Below are 9,564 nucleotides of genomic sequence, written 5' to 3'. Positions count from 1 at the left end.
GTTACAATCACAAGCTGCCTGTGTACGGGTCAAGGACAAGGGATGCAGGCGCAAGTCTGATAGACGCGCTGTCGGTGAAATGGCTGTTTCAACTGGCTTACTTGTTCCCTCCGATATCTCTGCTGCCTCGGGTCCTGCGCAAGTTCAAACAGGACGGAGGCACACTGATCCTGGTGGCCCCAGCGTGGCCCAGAAGGCCGTGGTACTCCGATCTGCGGAGCCTGTCCATCGACGCTCCGTACCTCCTACCTCAACGGCGGGACCTGTTGTCTCAGGGGCCCTGTCTTCACCCGGATCTGGGTCGACTATCTTTGACGGCGTGGCTCTTGAGACAGCCGTCCTGAGGTCTCGGGGCTTTTCTAGCTCCGTTATTACCACCATGCTGAGGGCGCGCAAGCCTACTTCCGCGAGGATCTATCACAGAGTGTGGCACACTTACTTTCAGTGGTGCGAGGCCAGAAACTATGATCCCCAGGTGTTCCGAGTTTCGCGTATTCTGGCTTTCCTTCAGTCCGGTTTGGACTTAGGATTACGTCTTTCTTCACTGAAGGTACACGTGTCTGGTCTGTCGGTGTGGTTCCAGCGCAGGATCGCTGCTATGCCGGACGTACACACCTTTTTCCAGGGTGTTTTGAGAATCCAGCCTCCCTTTGTGCCACCTGTGGCCCCGTGGGATTTGGCGGTGGTTCTTAGGGCCTTACAGGGTCCTCCTTTTGAGCCCTTGGAGTCAGTGGAGCTCAAGTGGCTAACTTTTAAAACTGTTTTCCTCTTGGCAATTGCTTCTGCCAGGAGGGTTTCAGATTTGGGGGCGCTTTCTTGTCGTCCCCCTTTTCTGATTTTTCATCAGGACAGAGCGGTGCTTCGCACTCGTCCTGATTTCCTGCCTAAGGTGGTTTCCAGGTTCCACATTAATCAGGAAATTGTTGTACCAGCCTTTCAGTCACCTGATCTTTCGGCTGGGGAGACTTCCTTAGACGTTGTAAGGGCACTCCAGGTTTATGTGGACCGGACTAGTTCTGTGAGGAAGTCGGATTCTTTGTTTATCCTCTTTGGTTTTCACAAGAGGGGTTGGCCTGCCAACAAACAGACTCTAGCCCGTTGGCTTCGTTCTGTTATTATTGAGGCTTATATGCAGGAGGGTTTAGCTGTTCCAGCCTCTGTTAAGGCTCATTCCACTCGGTCCGTGGGCCCTTCTTGGGCTGCTAGCCGTGGCGCCTCTGCTGTTCAGCTCTGTAAGGCGGCCACCTGGTCTTCCATTCAGACCTTTTTGAGGTTCTATGCGTTTGACACCTTTGCCTCTCAGGATGCATCCTTTGGGCGCCGGGTTCTCCTATCAGCACAGGAGCGTCCCCGCCCTTAGTTGGACTGCTTTGGGACATCCCCAAGGTCACCCTGTGGACCCCTATGGACCCTGAAGTAGAAAACAAGAGATATGGTAAGAACTTACCTTTGTTATCTCTGTTTCTACGAAGTCCATAGGGTCCACAGGGCACCCGCCCTGACGCACCTGGCTTCATATGGGCTCTGTGACTGGTCACCGGTTTTCCGTCTCCCATTTCTGTGAGTATGGTTCTTGTGTGTTCCAGTCTTCCTTCTCTCTGTTTCGTCTCCTCCTCCGGCCTGGGCTGCTTACCAACTGAGGTGCCTGTGGCTCGGGGGCGGGGTATAGGGGAGGTTGGACCCAAGTGCATCCTGGGAGCAGCTAAAAGCTTTAACTCCGTGGTGCCCGAGGATCCAGGATCCAGCTATACCCCAAGGTCACCCTGTGGACCCTATGGACTTCGTAGAAACAGAGATAACAAAGGTAAGTTCTTACCATATCTCTTGTTTTTGCACAACTTCCTTTGTTATCCTACATGTTACTTCATTGTCCATAGTGCTCCACAGGAAGATATTGAGGTGTAGGTGGGACCTGGAGGACTGGACACCAACAGCAATGCTTTTCAATCCCAGGATGCTCCGGACCTTCCCCTATACCCCGCCCAGCCTGAGGGCACTTCAGTTTTGTTTGTGTCCGGCGGGAGCTGAACCACCATTATAACAAAGGTCTGCATTGAGCAGCCCAAGCTTTCATTGTATGATTTAATTTACTTTTTCTTTTTTACCAAATGGGCGAGCAGCACCAGACTGTCCCCTGGATGTCTATGCTGCCGCCCCATCACCCCTCTGCGGTGCTGTGACAATAAGCCATGCCTATTATTCTTGTGACTGTCTGGCAGAGGAAAGAATAACAAGCAGATTGATGCTGCTCATCCTACTCTATCTTGTAAATCCTGCTTTGCGGGCTTAGCCACAGAGGACCTCATTCAGGCTGGTCTCTGTATTAATTAATACACAGCCCCAGATCCATCAGCCCCAGTGTCTCTGCCTCAGGACCCACCCTGGGCTGCCTTTTCACAAATGCTGGAAAAACCAAGTAGCAGTCCCCATGGTAGCTCCCCCTATGGGATGGCCATAGCAGGTACCCCCTGCAAATCCATTGTCTTCCCCATGGATAGACGTACTGTCTACCTCAGAGTTTGGCTAATACCTCTACGGTTTTTCAGCAAATGTTGCAAAAAGATAAACCTTTACCTACTAAACGTATCTCTCACTCTGTCTCAGGAGAAGAGGAGCCACCCTCTAAACTAAATTTATCTGCTCTTGTGAGAGCTGTTAAAACTATTCTACAAATAGGAGGATGAACCCGCTCCTAAGAAAAAAAAAATGCACTTTTTAAGCGACAAAAGGTTGTTTTACCAGAGTTTCCTAACTCTGACCAGCTATCTGATCACATGAGTGAGGCTTGGAATATGCCCGGTAAAAGGTTTCAAATTTCAAAACGGTTCAGTTCCTTTTACCTGCTTCCAGCTGCTGATTGTACTAAATGGGAAGTTCCCCCAACGGTGGATTCTCATGTAACATGTCTAGTTAAAAATGCCACCTTGCCCATTCATACTGCAACCTCCTTGAAGGAGACCACAGAAGCTTGTCATAAATCTATATACTTTCTTACAGGTGATATTACTTGCCCTGCTAGGGCTACGGGCTTGGTGTAGAAAGCCATTAAGAGTTGGGCAGAAGCCCTAGAAGAGACTTTTGCCCCTGATGCTTCGAGGGAACAGCTGTCCTACATATTTCACATTAGAGATGCAGCCTCCTACTTAGGTGAAGCAGCTATGGAAACGGCTCTCCTGGCCTCCGGGATATCTGCCACATTGGTAGTGGCCCACCGTATTATTTGGCTACGTTCCTGGAAAGCAGATTTGGAATCAAAATGGGATCTAGAGTCTCTGCCTTATGCAGGAGACATACAGTTTGGTCCAAAATTTTATAAAATTGCGACTAACAAGACGGCGTTTCGGCCCTCTGCATAGAATACAAAGCCACAGATGTCATCCTTTCGCCCCCAAGGCAAGGCCAAGAGTCAGTCCTTTCCACGGCAAAAGACATCAGCCAAGGCCTCCAAATCTAGGGCTAAACAGGCCTGGGCTACTAGACGTCCACCTGCCAAGTCTGAGGACAAGCCTGCAGCCTGACGGGGCGAGCCTCTGCCTGGGGGCTCCCAGGGTGGGAGGCCGACCTTCTATTCGCCCTGGTTTGGCATCAATCCATGTCAGAGGCCTGGGTAAGAGAAGTGGTCTCCCACGGATACGCCCTCTCCTTCCTGGGGCGACCCCCCCGCCCCCCCCAACAGTTCTTTTGCACAGGACCTCCATGGGACTCAACCAAGGCCCTGCTGGCCCAAAAAGCAATTCAGTCCTTACTGAATTCAGGAGTAATAATTTGGGTACTCTGCTCACAACGGGGCAAGGGCTATTATTCTACCCTTTTCTTAGATCAGAAGCCCAATGGGTCTCATCGGCCTATCCTCAACCTCAAGTCTCTGAACAGGTTTTGCTTGGAAACCCTCCATTCTATTATCCTAGCAATGAAGCCTGGAGATTTTATGGTATCCCTAGACATTTAGGATGCTTACCTTGATGTACCTATAGCGCCTTCTCATCAACAATATCTCCGGTTTGCTACAAAGCAGCAGCATTACCAATTCCAGGCTCTGCCGTTTGGCCTCTCAACAGCCCCTCGAGTCTTTACCAAGATCATGGCAGTTATGGCGGCCTCTCTTTGTCATCAAGGGATCAGACTGCCCCCGTACTTAGATGATCTCTTGCTGTGGACAAGCTCCCCAGAGACTCTTCACAGTCATCTGCAGGTAACCATTGCCTTTCTACAAATGCACTGTTGGCCGATCAACTGGAAAAAGTCTTCCCTGACACCCTCTCAAAGGATGATACATTTGGGAGCCCTCCTGGACTCCCGAGTTCAGAGAATCTTCCTAATGATGGACAAGATTTCAACACTACAGCACAGACTTACGAACACTGCTTCACAATCGCAGATTGTCGATTCACTCTGCAATGCAGGACTTGGGATCAATGGTGTCCACCTTCGACATGGTGGAGGTCGCCCAGTTTCACTCCAGGCCCCTCCAACACCTGATCCTCTCCAGGTGGAACGGGCTACCTCATCTGCTCAAATCCCAGATGATGAGCCTCCCCTGTCCCTAGCCTGGTGGCTAAAGACCTCCCATTTGAATCAGGGTCGTCCCTTTTGGATATCAGACTGGGCTCTCCTCACCATGGACGCAAGCCTCCGAGGGTGGGGCGCAGTAACCAGCCAGCACTCCTTCCAGGGCCGATGGTCCCCAGTCGAGGCAGTGTTGCCAATCAACATCCTGGAACTTCAAGCCATCTACAGAGCTTTCAGTCTGGCTCAGAATATTCTGAAAAACAGGCCAGTACAAGTACAGTCTGACAACGCCATGGCTGTGGCCTACCTCAATCACCAAAGGGTACTCGAAATCAGTCAGCAATGACAGAAGTGTCCCGCAATCTCCCAGCCATCTCTGCAGTGTTTATCCCAGGGATTCTCAATTTGGAGGCGGATTTCCTCAGCCGTCACGACGTGCATGCAGGAGAATGGTCTCTACATCCAGAAGTCTTTCAGCTTCTAGTGGACAAATGGGGTCTTCCGGAGGTGGATCTCATGGCCTCCAGACACAACAACAAACATCCAATTTTTGTGGAGTCACAACAAAGGACCCCGACGCGGCCTTCATAGATGCATTGTCGGTGAAATGGAACTTCCATTTAGCATATCTCTTCCCTCCAATATCCCTGGTTCTTTGAGTGCTTCGAAAGTTCAGACAAGAGGGAGACACAGTCATGTTGTTAAGCTCCGGCCTGGCCCAGGTGTCACTGGTACTCTGATCTTCAAAGGCTCTCCACAGACGTTCCTCTTCAGCTTCCTCTACGAGTAGACATGTTGTCTCAATTGTCTACATCCGGACCTAGGCCGTCTGTCTTTAACGGCTTGGCTCTTAAGACATTCCTCCTAACGGCTAAGGATTTTTACAGCTCTGTGGTCCAGACTATGCTAAAAGCACGTAAACCAGCCTCAGCCAGGATTTACCACAGAATATGGCATACATATCTCCAATGGTGTGCTCCAAGAAACTATCACCCTCAGGTCTTTAAGGTTTCTAGAATTCTTACCTTTCTTCAAGCTGGATTGGATCTAGGCCTCCGCCTGGCCTCTCTGAAAGTGCAGGTCTCTACTTTGTCTATCAGGTTTCAGCGCAGAACTGCTCCCATACCGGATGTTCACACCTTCATGCAGGTGTTCTACAAATACAACCTCCCTTTGACCCTCCTGTGGCTCCATCGGATTTGTCAGTGATGCTCCAAGCACTTCAGGAACCTCCATTCGAACCCCTGAAATCAGTGGATGTCAAATGGCTCACTGCAAAGTCTTTGTTTCCTCTGGCTAAAGCATCTGCCCGCAGAGTATTGGATTTAGGGGTGCTTTCATATTGCTCCCCCTTTTTGATATATCATCAGGACAGGACAGTTCTTCGAACACGCCCAGGGTTCCTTCCTAAGGTGGTTTGTCGCTTCCACCTGAATGAGGAAATTGTGGTTCCGGCCTTTACTTCACCAGACCTCTTGGCAGGTGAGGCCTCTTTGGATGTGGTCCGTGCTCTAAAGATCTACGTGGACCATACTGCTTCCATCTGGAAACGGACTCCCTCTTTGTCCTATATGGATTGCACAAGAAGGGATGGCCAGCTAACAGACACTGGCCAGATGGATTCACATGACTATCTCACAGGCTTACGCGCAGACGGGCCTTCCTGTGCCGACTACAGTCTGCTTATTCTACTCGCTCTATGGGTCCCTTGTGGGCAGCCCGGCATGGCACCTTAGCTGAATAGCTATGCGAGGCGGCCATCTGGTCTTCTGTCCACACCTTTCTTAGGTTTTATGCCTTTGATACATTTGCCTCAGGCGTAGGGTTCTCCTATCAATTCAAGAGCGTTCCCCCCCTTGAACAACTGCTTTGGGACATCCCCAATGTCTCCCTGTGGAGCCTAAAGAAAAGGAGAGTTATGGTAAAACTTACCTTGGTTAAGTCTCTTTTTTCGAAGTCCATAGGGTCCACAGGGCACGCGCCCTAACACTCATAGCTTCTATGGGTTTCCTTCTCTGTGTGAGAGTGTGATTCCTCAGTGTACCAGTCTTCCTTCTCTCCTATCCTGCTCCTGCCTTGGGCTTGTTAACAAAAGTGCCCTCAGGCTGTGGGCGCGGTATAGGGTGAAGAACCAGAGCATCCTGGGATTGAAAAGCTTTGCTGTTGGTGTCCGGTCCTCCAGGTCCCACCTACACCCCAGTGTCTACCTGTGGACCCTATGGATATCAAAGAAAGAGTTAACCAAGGTAAGTTTTACCATAACTCCAAAACATTTGGTTTAAACCAACCCTAGACAAAACCCAGACGTGCCAAACGTAGCAGTTTCTTTAGTTTCTGTCCACATATGGTATGCACTTTTTGCCCCATTCTGTTTTTATAATTAAATCTTTTAATTTGCATCATCCATACCATTTTTTAATTTCTTTTCTTTTTGACGCTGGTCATATATATCATTGTGAGGATTATGATCATATACACCAGAGTGTGAATGAAGAGTTAAAGCGGCTACGTGCATGCATCACGTTTATATCAAGTAAGCATACATTTAAGCATTTCCACTGTATGGAATATCGTTTTGCACACTGGGTGCCCATTTTCGGAAGTTGGATACATTAAAGATATTCTTGGATACGGACTATTTCACCTTTTCCTGTGGAGAGTGACACGAAGGGTGTTGAGACTTTGTGTATAAACATTATCACACCATTGTACTTTTTTATTTATATCCACATATTGGAACCATATCGGGAGGAATTCTATATCTGAAAGTTTCCGGAACTACCCATAGTGCAATACTGTAAGACCGTTCTTTGTTTGTATTTCAGCCACAGATCCTGTGTAGTGTCCCTTATTAAAGCGATACACTGGCAACCGTTATTTGGTACCCTAACTTTAAAAAGAACCAGAATAAAATTGAGACGTTAGCTCTCTTAATTTAACCTCTCTGCTAAGAAATAGGTTAGTTTTCACTTTCAATAGCACAGAGATAATGTATATGCTGAGGTATTTAATTTTACTAAAAGCCCAGATTACTACCTCTTTCTTTTAAATTACCCTCTTCTAGCAGCTGTCAAATCAGACCTGGCTAATTGGGACAAATTACTGATTATCTAAGATAGGTAAAGTAACTTCAATACAGTTTATATAGGCCCAGGTTTTCTACCTATTCTAAACACTTCCAATTACTATTCCTACCAAAATATTACTCTTCAGGATCAGTTCTCAGCAGTCATAAAGTTGAACAAAACCCCTGTTTGGATTAGCAACTATACAGCGGTTCCAACCAATTTGCCGGCATGAGTCCTTAGTATTAGAAATATATTTCTGCACTCTGATTCTGGGCCAATATTGAATATGACTCCCTTTCTCTTCCTCTTAATCTTGTGATCTTTAAATACTGAATGGCCCCCTCAAGCCCGCTTGCACCTTCTCATTAACCTGTTACAGGTGTGTCCTGATTTCACCTAGCATTTTTGCTCCACATGGTGTAACTTAGACGCTCTGCCACGGGTAGCAATTTATACTTTTTCCTCTATATTGCATCTTATTTGTATCATACCCACATACAAAGTCGCTCAAAGCATACCAGGGACACTAGATTATACAAATTCTTGTCACAAAATTACTAGTGTGTATAAAGTCACAGATTAAACATAACAATACGTGGCGGGAGTCATGGCATGTGAATAAGTTTCATATTTACAGAAAGATAAACTTGGCAAGGCTTAAGCTGGCCACACACTAGACCAACTTTCAGCCAACTAGTTGATTGGTTGGAATGAAAATCTGGTAACGTATGGGAGTAACTGATGATCAGCAATTTGCTCCTAAATTCCAGAAAACAGATGAAAATGGACGTCAGACAAGTTTGTTAAATGTTTGATCAAAACAATTTGTTCAGACAACAGTTTTTAGTGCATTTCCTGGCGTTTGGGAGCAAATTGCTGATTGTCATTTGCTTTCACTCATTACCAGGTTTTCATTCCAACCAATCAACTAGTTGGATGTAAGTTGGTGGGCTGCTACTAAGCAACCTCTACTAGTTTAATTTTTGTATTTTTAGACCGAGCAGGCTCAACCATTTCCCCTGTTCCAGTGTACAAATCGCTGGCCACAGGGTCAGTGTTCCCGACTGGTGCCAGCACACACACCAGGGAGCCCCAGGCATGGCCAGAACATCGGGGAGCAGGTAACAACTGTCTGCTTGCAGGGAGCTACATATTTGCAGCTGTTCACCACCGGTCAAGCAGACAGCAGGTGGTGCTGGCAGTGGGGGCCAGGTTGTCTCCACACTACCATGAAAGAAGTTTGTTACGGGGCTCTTTCGTAGATGGCGACACAATTCTCTGGAGTCTGTCAAACGGGGTGGACCGCCTTTGCCGTTGGTTCCTACCAATTTCGGGCATTACAGTGTGGACTTTCAACAACTCCTCGTGTGTTCACAAGTAATGGTGGCGGATCTCAGATGCAAGGGAATCTGCATTCTACCTTATCTGGACGTCCTCCTTTTGGCACATTGCCCGGCTATCCTTCAAGACCACCTCCGCCTCACCTTGGACTTCCACCAGTCCCATGGGTGGCTGATCAACTGGCGGATATCCACAATTTCTCAAACTCAGAAGATTCTCCACTTAGGAGCCTCACTGAACTCCAGGGGTCAGCGGGTGTTTCTCCCCAGTCACAAACTGAGCTCTCTACTTTCACTTGGATCCATGACTGGGTCCTACTCACCAAAGATGCGAGTCTTTAGGCGTTGAGGTGTCGACACACTTCTCAGTGTTAATGGATAGCTCAGGAAATAGTACTCACAATCAACATTCTGGAGCTTCATGTAGTTTACAGAGCACTGTGCCATGTCAAGTCCCTTTTCCTGCATAAACCTGTCAAAGTTCAGTCCGACAATGTGAAAGCAGTGTTGCCAGAAGTGCAAGAAGTGAGCAGCATTCCTTGATGGGCAAAAATGGTTCTCCCCAGCTGTCAGCAGTTCACATCCCAGGGGTCCAGAATTGGGAGGCAGACTAAGCTGCCAAGACATTCATTCGGGAGATTGTTCGT

The sequence above is a fragment of the Taudactylus pleione genome, unplaced genomic scaffold, assembly GCF_031769625.1.
Source record: "Taudactylus pleione unplaced genomic scaffold, aTauple2 ptg000012l, whole genome shotgun sequence".
NCBI lineage: Eukaryota > Metazoa > Chordata > Amphibia > Anura > Myobatrachidae > Taudactylus > Taudactylus pleione.
Note: the sequence above shows the minus strand (reverse complement) of the source record.